Source organism: Callospermophilus lateralis, chromosome 5 (assembly GCF_048772815.1).
Source record: "Callospermophilus lateralis isolate mCalLat2 chromosome 5, mCalLat2.hap1, whole genome shotgun sequence".
Lineage (NCBI taxonomy): Eukaryota > Metazoa > Chordata > Mammalia > Rodentia > Sciuridae > Callospermophilus > Callospermophilus lateralis.
The window spans coordinates 49,577,061-49,587,339 of record NC_135309.1 but is presented as its reverse complement, the minus strand read 5'-3'; positions in this window follow the sequence as shown (position 1 = coordinate 49,587,339).

Genomic DNA, 10,279 nt, shown 5'->3' with positions numbered 1-10,279 from the left:
CTAGGCACACACAATCTATTTTAAGGGCATTGTGCTCTAATATTTTTCCATCATTAAAGAAACATCTCTTCCTTCCTGTGTCGTCGGCAGAGCCCTGCTGCCAACAGCGTTATTAGGAGCTCTCAGCAAAGCAGGGATAGCTGAAGCCTAAGTCAGTGGCCTCTCTTCTTAGGGAACACCTATCACTTCAGGGGCAGCAATGGACCGCCTGTGTGGAAGAAAAAGGATGCAAGCCTCAGGTATGATAGCTGCTTCATCCAACCCTGGCGGCACAGATCAGTGAAGACATTGAACAAGCTTACAGGAACCCAGGATGAATTGGATGTGAAATGAATGCCACAAACTTACAAGGGTGAAGACTTTGTCCAGCTTTCCTTTCACAGAGGACTGAAATAAAGTTAATGGGAAGGCAAGAGGTGTGTAAGAATTATCCACCATTGTCTTTTCCCGTCAGCTCAACTGGCCACTTTGGCACTGTGGGTAACAGCTGTGCAATTGGACTTTGTTGCCAATGTCAATGGCTGAATGATTTGGGAGAGGACCCAGAAAAACATTTCGGGTGACAGAAAGCAGAGATTGCCTCCACTTAGGTAGATTCTTGTCATCACCATTGCCCCCAAACTCCATGTTGCTACTGCCACAAACTCACCCTCCTTAAATTAATGAGCTGTGAGAGTAGGAGAGGCAGGGCAGGCTTCCCTGGGTGGTCTGCAGCTTCCATACTGCCCTGGGGGATGCATTACCCGCCGCCCAGGTATAGGACTCTAAAGAAGCAGCATCTCCCACCTGCCCCAACCCCACCAACCAACCAGATGACCTCAAATCCCGCTCAGAAGGAGAAGAAAATGAACATTCTTCTTTGAGCTCCACTGTCCTCTTTTTTGCTTTGTGGGTTACTGGTTGTTTTCTTGTTTAACAATTAAAGCCCTGTTCCCAGCCTACAAAGCTCTTTATCAGTACACAAATGTACATTTTAGTAAATAGAGAAGCTTGGTTGCAATCAACTATGGCAGCTCTGGTATAAAATATATAAGTAATTCTAACTGCCTTGCAATACTATTTACTTAATTATGTACTCAATAAAAGCAACAACTTTGAAACAATTAACTTTCCCCGATCCAAAGGGTCAGAGTCAATTACCGGTTAATTTTGAAAAAAGAAGTTACATATTTCTGAAGTGTGGATTGCAAATGCTATCATTCTTCTGAGGACCTGCCTCCTTCTTTCTTGGGGACAAGTGTGTGTGTATATGTGTGTGTGTGTGTGTGTGTGTGAAACAAAACTGTCTGTTGAAGGTTGACGTAGGTGTTGGCTGATTTGAATTCTTATTGGTGTTTAATTTTAAGAAGCAAAGATTTATTCCCCTCTGTTTCCAGGGTGAAGGGAAGGCCTGTGATCACATTTCTTGCTTGGGGAGAAAAGATAATGTGTTAGACTTATATGTATGAATAGAAACAGGTAAATAGTCATATTTCCTTCTGACTTTGTAATTTAAACAGTGTAAGTCAGTAGGGAAGGGCTGTAATTGGAGCCAAAGTAAGTGAGGTGAAAATTACTAGGTGTTGGAGCATCTGCATCTCATTTTAATTAGGTGACTGTAATAGCAAGATCAAAAACTTTTCCTTGTCACTCAATCTGTTGGGCTTTCTAATCAAGAAACTAAAGGGATCATTTTTTTTTTTTTCTGTCCTCAGGAAAGAGTGGCTTAAAACAATCCTGTCTAATTACCTGGCCAGATCAGCAGACAGATCTGGGCCCAGGGACATGGTTCAGTGTGTGGGGTGGGGAGATGGTGCTAGAGGGAGAAGTGCTCTAGACCAGCCCAACAAAGACCAGCCCCTGTGTACTGTCAAGGGCATTCATTCTCAATGTGGCAGCTTGAGAATTTTCCCCTCTCATAAGATAAAGCAGCTTAGAAGGATGTGCATCCCATTGGGAATTCCTGGGCCTGGGTTCTAGTTTGAGCAGGTCTCACTATTTTGCAAGTTATCATTTGGGGCAGTCATTCAAACTTGGGCACCTCATTTTCCCCATATGCAAAATAGGTTACTGATGCCTGCCCTGTCCACTTCACAGGAATGCATAAAAGTCAGATGAGGCAAGTGTTCACTAGTGTTTGCAAAACTCTAAACCCCAATATGTCCCTCTTCTCCAGACTAGTATAGAAAATAAGATCCTAGCCCTCTAAATCATCAAAGTAAATGATTTTGACTCCCCATCCTGCTGATAGTGAAAATGTCTCTTTTTTTGTCTCTCCTAACTACTTCTTATCTGTCAACAAAGCAACTGGTGGGGCCTGGTTAAACAGCCCTGCCTGGCCTGATAAAGAATTCTGGCTCTTTTTCCCTGGTGTGGCCATCTCAGCCACATGATGCCCACATTGAGGCCTGGGAGCTGGAAACATTGTAATACTGTCCTTCTTGTCCATTCCCAGATGGATGGTCTGGAGAGAACTACTCACTGAATTCTGCCTCCCCTGACACCTGAGTTGCTCCCATATTACTTGGTCCAAATTGCTGCCTGTGGATAGGATGTTCAGGCCTTGAGAGAGGGGCCCAGAATGCACTGCAGAGAACTTTTCTGTAAATTTGCTAGCTGCCTTTGGTCTATGAACCTTACAACTCATGGACCCCAGTGCATGATGCTTGGTGGCTTTGAACTGCCTGTCTGTTTTGACAACTTCCTCTTTGAGCTAATACTCTTACAGTCATTTTCCCTAAACACATCTGAAGTGCTGCCCTGTCCAGGCCAAAAGTGTTTCCATTTTCAGCTGCAGATAGCCTGGATGAAGTACTGCTTGTCCAACCCCAAGCCTCTCCCTATGTCCTGACCCAAAAGTTTGTAATATTCCTTTCAAGGGAAAATTCTATTTTAACTATAAAGCGTCATACAAAAATATGAGAATCGTTATTCTATATTTCATGATGTTGAAAGATCAACACCTTCCTTTCAGAGAACAGCAAATTAAGACATGAGAGTTTGTGAATGGTGCACTGCTCATTTGTAGTCTATCTGGGGACAGAAAGTAGGTATCTCGATTCTGAATTCATTGCATGAGACCGTGCTCTATTAAAGAACTTCTGAAAAAAGTAGCCCCAGAACACAGGCTGAAAAGAGAAAATGATCTCACCCTCATGTAAAAGTTCAAAAGCACATAGTCTGGGGTTGGTAGAACTGTTTTCAGTCTTCAATGTTTGGCTTTACCTTTAGATTCAAGCTCTTTTAGTTGTGCCAATTTCACAATGAATAGGAAGGCCAAAGAAGGAGTGAGGACAGCTCATATAGTCATTTTTAAGGGCTAATCCCAGTGATGGCATGGAACACTTTAACTCATTTTCCACAGGCAGGAACATGGAACAACAAGGGAGGTGCAGAAATTTACGTTTCAGGGCCTAGTCCTCTGCTTAAGCTCAGGAGTATGTATTATTTTTTTTTAAAAGAAGAAAGATGAAGATTTAATGTAATGTCTGAAACTGTGAAAGTCCTAGAAGAAGATATTGGGAGAAGCTCCTTGACATTAGTTGTGGTGATGATTTTTTGATAAGCTAAAAAACGGAGGCTGGCCTAGGGTTGTGGCTCAGTGGTAGAGCACTTGCCTCGAATACATGAGGCTCTGGGTTCAATCCTCAGCACCACATAAAAGTACACAAATAAAAATAAAGATATTGTGTTCACGTGCAAGTAGAAACAAAAACAAAACGGAGGCAACCAAAGCAAAAATAAATCAGACTATATCAAACTTCTTTGCTTAAGCACAGCAAAACATAACAGTGGGAGGCAAAGCCAACCTGCACCATGGCAGATAATATTTGCAAGTCTTATATCTAATAAGGGGTAATGTCCAAAATATGTAAGAAATTTACAAAATTCAGTAGTAAAAACAAAACAAAAAAACCACAAATACCTGATTTTAAAAATAGGCAAAGGAATTGATTAGATATTTTCCCAAAGAAGACATACATGTGGTTAATAAGCATTTAGAAAGGTGCTATACATCCCTAACCATCAGAGAAATTCCATTCAAAGTTACAATATAACCTCACATCTGTGAACATGGTTATTATTATGACAAGATATGAAATGGTAAGTCTTCATGATGGTATAGAAAAGGGAACATTTATATACTTCTGGTAAAATTGTAAATTGGAAAGCAAAATAGAAGATCCTCAAAAAGCTAAAAATGGAATTACCAAGGTTGGAGATATAGCTCAGTAGTAGAATGCTTGCCTAGCACATACAAGGCCCTGGGTTCAATCCACATCATAAATAAAAAAATAAATAAGCAAGCAAGCAATAAACAAACTCTCATGCCATCCAGCAGTCCCATTTCTGAGAAGAAATGCAAAGGAAATGAAATCAATATGATGAAGAGATATCTCTACCCCTATGTTTATTGCTGTATTTCCCCCAAATAGTCAAGACACGGAAATAACCTAAGTGTCTATCAAAGGATGAATGGGTAAATGTGGTGTATACACACACACAGTGTGGAATACTATTCAGCCATAAAAAGAAGTAAATTTTGTTACGTGGAACAACATGGATGAATTAGAGGACATTATGTTTAAGTGAGATAAGCCAGACATAGAAAAAAGAAAGACTGCATCAGCTCATCTATATGTGAAATGTAAAAGAACCAAATTGAACTCACAGAAGCAAAGAGAAGAATGGTGGTTGCCAGGGGCTAAGGGACCTTTAAAGATGTTGATCAAAGGGTACAAATTTCAGTGATGACAAAATCCTGGAAATGTAAGGTAATGGATGGCTAAATATTTTTTTGAATAAAGATATTTTCTATCTTTATTCGTCAATTAAATATTTAAATGAAAAATTTTAATATTAAAGAGATAAGGAAGAATGAATATTACGGGAAGTCAGCAGTCTGACACACTCTGGATAGGAGTTCATATAAATCTTATTGCATAGTGGAAATATATTACAGCAACATCCATGTACATACTACATTGACACCTAGTTTAGACCTCCTACCTCCACCAAATCTTTCCTGAGCTCCTGGCTATGTTGTGTTCTTTTCTCTTCTCCCAAAGCACCCTGTGCATAAAGGCTTCTAACACCTACCACAAAGTTTTGCTTCCACATTAAACTGTAAGCAAATCAAGGGCAATAGCCTTATATATTTCCTTTTTATAAGCCCACATCTACACTGATTTGTAGGTATATAATAAATCATTTGCTAAATGGAGTTATCTTTACCAGAAGTAACAGCAAAGGTAAGTCTCCATGCACCAAAGAAACAAAGTTACTGCAAGTGGTGGCCATAGATGTTATGATAGTTGTAGCATAAATTGCAGGTTCACCAGCTGCCAGGCACTAAGCTAGGTGTTTCTCAGGTACAAGGTCATTTAATCCTCACAAGAATCCTATCAGATAGCTACTCTTCATATTTTCCATTTGACAGATGAGGAAAGCTGGAGTACAGAAAATTAAAGAATTTTCCCATACTCACCAAACTAGTAATTGGTGGATCTGGAGTGTACATTTGGGTGACTTTGTAATCAGTAATTAAGCATTTTGTCTTGTTAGGTGAGGTGAAATGAGAACTCTTTTCAAAAGTTATCAAGAGGGCCTACAGGAACTAAGAGACAGCTGACAAACATTGTAGTAATCCAAGTGATTGACATGAGGGATGGGAGTCAGACTAATCCTTCAGCGACGGTCTTTCAGTAATACATGGTAACCACCAGCAGCCAATCCCACAGATATTCCATATGTGCACACCCACACCAATACTACTGAAAGGCTCATCCTTGTTTTCCAAAGGGCTTTAATCTGTGAGATAGTGTTAGTAGTTGCAATCTCAAGTACTTAAAACAAAAAAAAATTTTCAATACCCCTAACCTTGGTCCTTAAGAGATCCCACCCCAGTGCACCTGCTAGTAGTACCTTGGTCATTCACAAAACCATAATAACAATTGAACGTGCAATGATAGGGGACTGACCATAAGACCCAAGACAGCAGTGGGAGCATCAGGGGACTCTGACCTGAGTGACACTGGAGACACACACACTCATCAACTCTGAGGTCTAAGCACATGCCTGCAGATCTTGAGAGAGAGAGAGAGAGAGAGAGAGAGAGAGAGAGAGAGATTTCTCCGTTAATGTGCTACTGTGTAAGTGCTGATAAGAATCTCCTAAAACTATTTTAGGAGATTTTTTTTTTAAATGCAACTAGGTATATTGAAGAGAAAAGACTCATGATTTGGAAGGGGAAAAGACAACAAGATTTGATTTCACGGACGCTTCAGAAATAATGGCATAATCTTACCCGTTTTCAGCAAATACAATCTGAAGCACTCAACCTCCGATAAAGGTGTATGGCCCTTAGTGCAGCAAACTGCAGATTAAGCTTTTTTTTTTAATGCTGTTCAAATTGCCTGTGAAGCAACCTTTTATGAGATATGATGGTTCAAACAATTTGCGAAGAACAGAAGACAAAGAATACATTTTTACGCTGAACTGGTTTCCTAGGAAACACCGAAAAAATGTAATATGAGATCTCTTAGAGGTAGTTCAAGGACCAGGGCTCCTCTCTAGTTATTTAATATTTTGGAATGGTGTTTAATACCTGCCTCTTCCTCTCCCTGCCGTGGAAGCCTAGGAGGTCTGAACAAACTCTCTAGTACCCAGAAGCCCAGTGTCCTCTCGTTAATTGACTGCCTGTTCGACACAAAGGAAAAATACTTGAGCCAAGTTGAACTTTCATTACTCTCTGGAATAATTTGAAGTAAGAAATTAAAGAAATAGAATTTGAGCCTTTTGTTCAATCATTTAAAAAGGTCCCCTAATCCCAACTAAGAAATTAAGAAAAAAAATAATAAGCACATCCCACTCTTTTTCAAATTACATCTAAGTTAATCTGTCTCAAGGTCTTCAAATACCATTTTAGTTTTATTTTTATTTTGGCTCTTTATCCATCTCTGTGATGTGCCAGCATATGCAGGCTGACAGAATGGTGCCCGAATTAGCAGGCTTACATATTTCCCAAGTTCATGCTCAAAATCACCATGGTCAAGAGGTGGCAGAGCTCAGGATAAGGGTTGGGAGAATCTGCATGGCAGAAACCTTCTAAGGAACACAGGTTGTTGGCAATGATACCTCTGCTGGACCTAATTTCCATCATTCATTGCTGGTGTCAAGAGGAAATCAAAACAGTGAAAGTGAAGGAACATCTGGGCTGTGTGGGAAGGAGTTAAATTTTATTTTAAAATAAATAATTCATTGGAGCTTCAAGCTTCACATATACAAAACTTTGGGATGAAAAGCAAAATGTTGGTATAAAGCAGTTTGGAGTTTTTTTGCAGGTGGGTGAGGGTGGGAGACCTGAAACTCTTCACTCTGAGGTACTCACCTGGAACCCAGAGAAGGCGGCGGGCCGAGAGGATGGTTGTCGATGGTGGATGCCCTCCTACAGCTCACCACAGACCTCTTTCCTTGCTTCACAGACCCTGAGTCCAGGTAAACATGACATTCAGGAAAGAAACCTCTTCCAGGACCATTGTTTTTCATCTGGGATATTTGAGAAAGGGATGTGGTACAAAAGTCTATAGGGTCTTCAAAGCAAATCCAATCACGTTTTAGATGGGATACTACGAACACAAAATGGAGAGGAACCCAGAATTTGAAGCCTTTCACAAAGACAGAAAATGTGAAATAAAAGAATGTTGTCATGCACAATGGTTATCCTGAATCCTTCCTAGGTCATAGGTTTTTGCTGAAGGACATGGCAGCCCCTGGAGGGGACCCCAATACTCCATCCTACACATGTTTAATGAAGGTTGGATTGGACTTAAATGAATTTGAGGGTCCTCATCTGAAGAAAATCCAAGTTTGAAATCAGCCTGTGGAAAAGGAGAGAAGGAACAAGTCCATCCCTGACACTGCCTTGACATCATAGAAGTAGGTGATCATGAACAGAGGATGCACAAAAAAACCCTCAAGTGATAGTCAACATCTGGATGTATGTTTCCTCTCCTCCTCCTCCTCCTCTTCTTCTTCTTCTTGATAACATCATTCCATCTTTCTTTTGAAGAGTTAATGCATCCTGTGTAATGATCTTGTTGGGGCCTACCATCAGGTAAGGATGCTTGCCTTCCCCGTACCAAGTGGTAGGCAGGTATCCCAAGACAAATAAAATCAAATGTTTTTCTCAGAAGGGAGAGGGGAGTTTCTCAAAGGTTGAACTCATTCCTGACACTCAATGGATGTGTCCTCCAAAGTCAAGGCTGGAAGGTACTCTGGATGTGGAGACAATAAAATGCTGATATATAACAAGGACTTGGGTAAGTGTGGTTTGAGAGAGAAGCACATATTAGTACACAGGAGGGTAAACTGGAAATGGAAGTTATTGTATGAGCCCTCCACCTAAAACAGGCAGGGGTACAAACAGTATCATTCAGCTGGGATATCCTGGAAGACCTTAGCAGGCATGGTGATTTGTAGTGACTTTTACCCAATGTTGGTGAATCATGGAGCACTGGGCCATCTGGGCAAAGGGTAAAATGTGGGGACCAAACTAACAAGACATATAGTCAAGATTTATTTGGTTACAAACAACAGAAACACTCAGATCAGTTAAACTGAGAACAAAGGGAATTTGTTGTCTGGATGTAGGGAGATCTTAAAATAGCCTGATGTCAGACTTCACCAGGCTTCATGTGGGACTATCACCCAGAACTATAAAGTCAAGAGGAAGGGCACTTTCTGTGACCTCCTGGGCCCACTTGGCCTCTGGGGTGCTGTTTTCCTTCATTCCCAGAGACTGCACCTCTCTGATTCTTTGTACATGGGTCTAAAGTGGCCATTCCGAAACGGTAGCCTGAGCTTTCAAAGTATATTGCTTCCAGGTCTCAACACCTGGCAGAGATTATCCAACATCTCTCTGTGTCTCAGCCTTAGGACATGGGAATATAGCCAAGGGTTTGGGTCTGTACCTGCTGGGACCTATGTCAATGGAGGCCTGGCAGTCATCTAGCAGATCCCAGCTCACCTGTGCTCTCTGGAGCCTCCTACAGTTACAGGCATTACCTGCCCTCTGAAGAATTTCTCAGGTGCCATCTAAGGGCAGGAAAGAGAGCATAGTCTGACTCGGGTGCTTAATTACTACTACACATAAATTGGACAGTTTGGAGAAGTTACTTAAATGTTCTCAGCCTCAATTCCCTAATTTTTTGAAAAAAAAAAAAAAAGGAGATTTGGGGGGCGCTTAGAGAGACTTCATTTAGATAGACAAGTGTCCAGCACACTCTTGCTTTCCACGTGCTGGTCTTTCACCTTGCCCTGTCAGGGTGATGAGAGGACAAGGATGTTTTCCTGTCCTGTCCTGTAACAAGGTCCTGGGAAATTGAGCTCACGCAGGTAGCACTGGGTGTTCATTAGCTTTTCTGAAGATTCTGGCTGTAAACACAAACTCACTGAGCTTGCTTGAACATCCAGACTTGGCATGTAAGACCATTAGTCTGAGTGACAGTGCTGTAAGCAGTCTCTGGGACCGGAATGTGTTTAAACAAACATGACATTCTACATGGCTAATGTGACTCAATAGGTGCTCTATGTATTTTTATGCTTTAATGATAAAATTAAATTTATTTTTCCCAGAATATCAGAGTACCAGCTGTCAGGTGAAGAAGAAAAAAATCTCAATATGCGAATTGTATTCACAGATGAGAAGATTTGGATGCTTGAGTACAGAGGATAGGAATGGAGTTTTAATAAAATATAGTCTTTCCCCTTGGTTAAGCCTCAATTTCACTGTTTCTGGTGTTACACTGAAAAGAATTGTGGTATATTTCTAGTGGCTACAAAAAACAAATGTATTTTCCCCAAATGTCTGTTGGAAAATCTGTAATTGATTCGGTCAGCAAACATGCTTTGCACCTCATGCTTGAGGTGCTATTCTAGGGCTGGAAAAATGAAAGAGTTGAAAGATAAATAGGATGCAATGGGTCATGTGCTCTGACCTATTGTGTGTGACTCGGTGAAAACAGAGGAGGACCCCTCCCCAGATTATGGAGCTGGAGCGGGCTATGAGAAGGCTTCTTAGAGGAGGTGGTCCAACACTGTGTCTTAAAAGATATATAGAAATTAGCCTAAGGAGCTAGCATTCACACACACATATGACCACTGCCAACAATTTGACATGTGTCCTTATATTATCTTTTGCAGGATTTTTAAAAATATAAGATCTGTCTATATTTCCACTAACCACATGTGGTAAATCATTTGTATTAGCCAGGTAACCAAGTTAATAGTAATATTATAC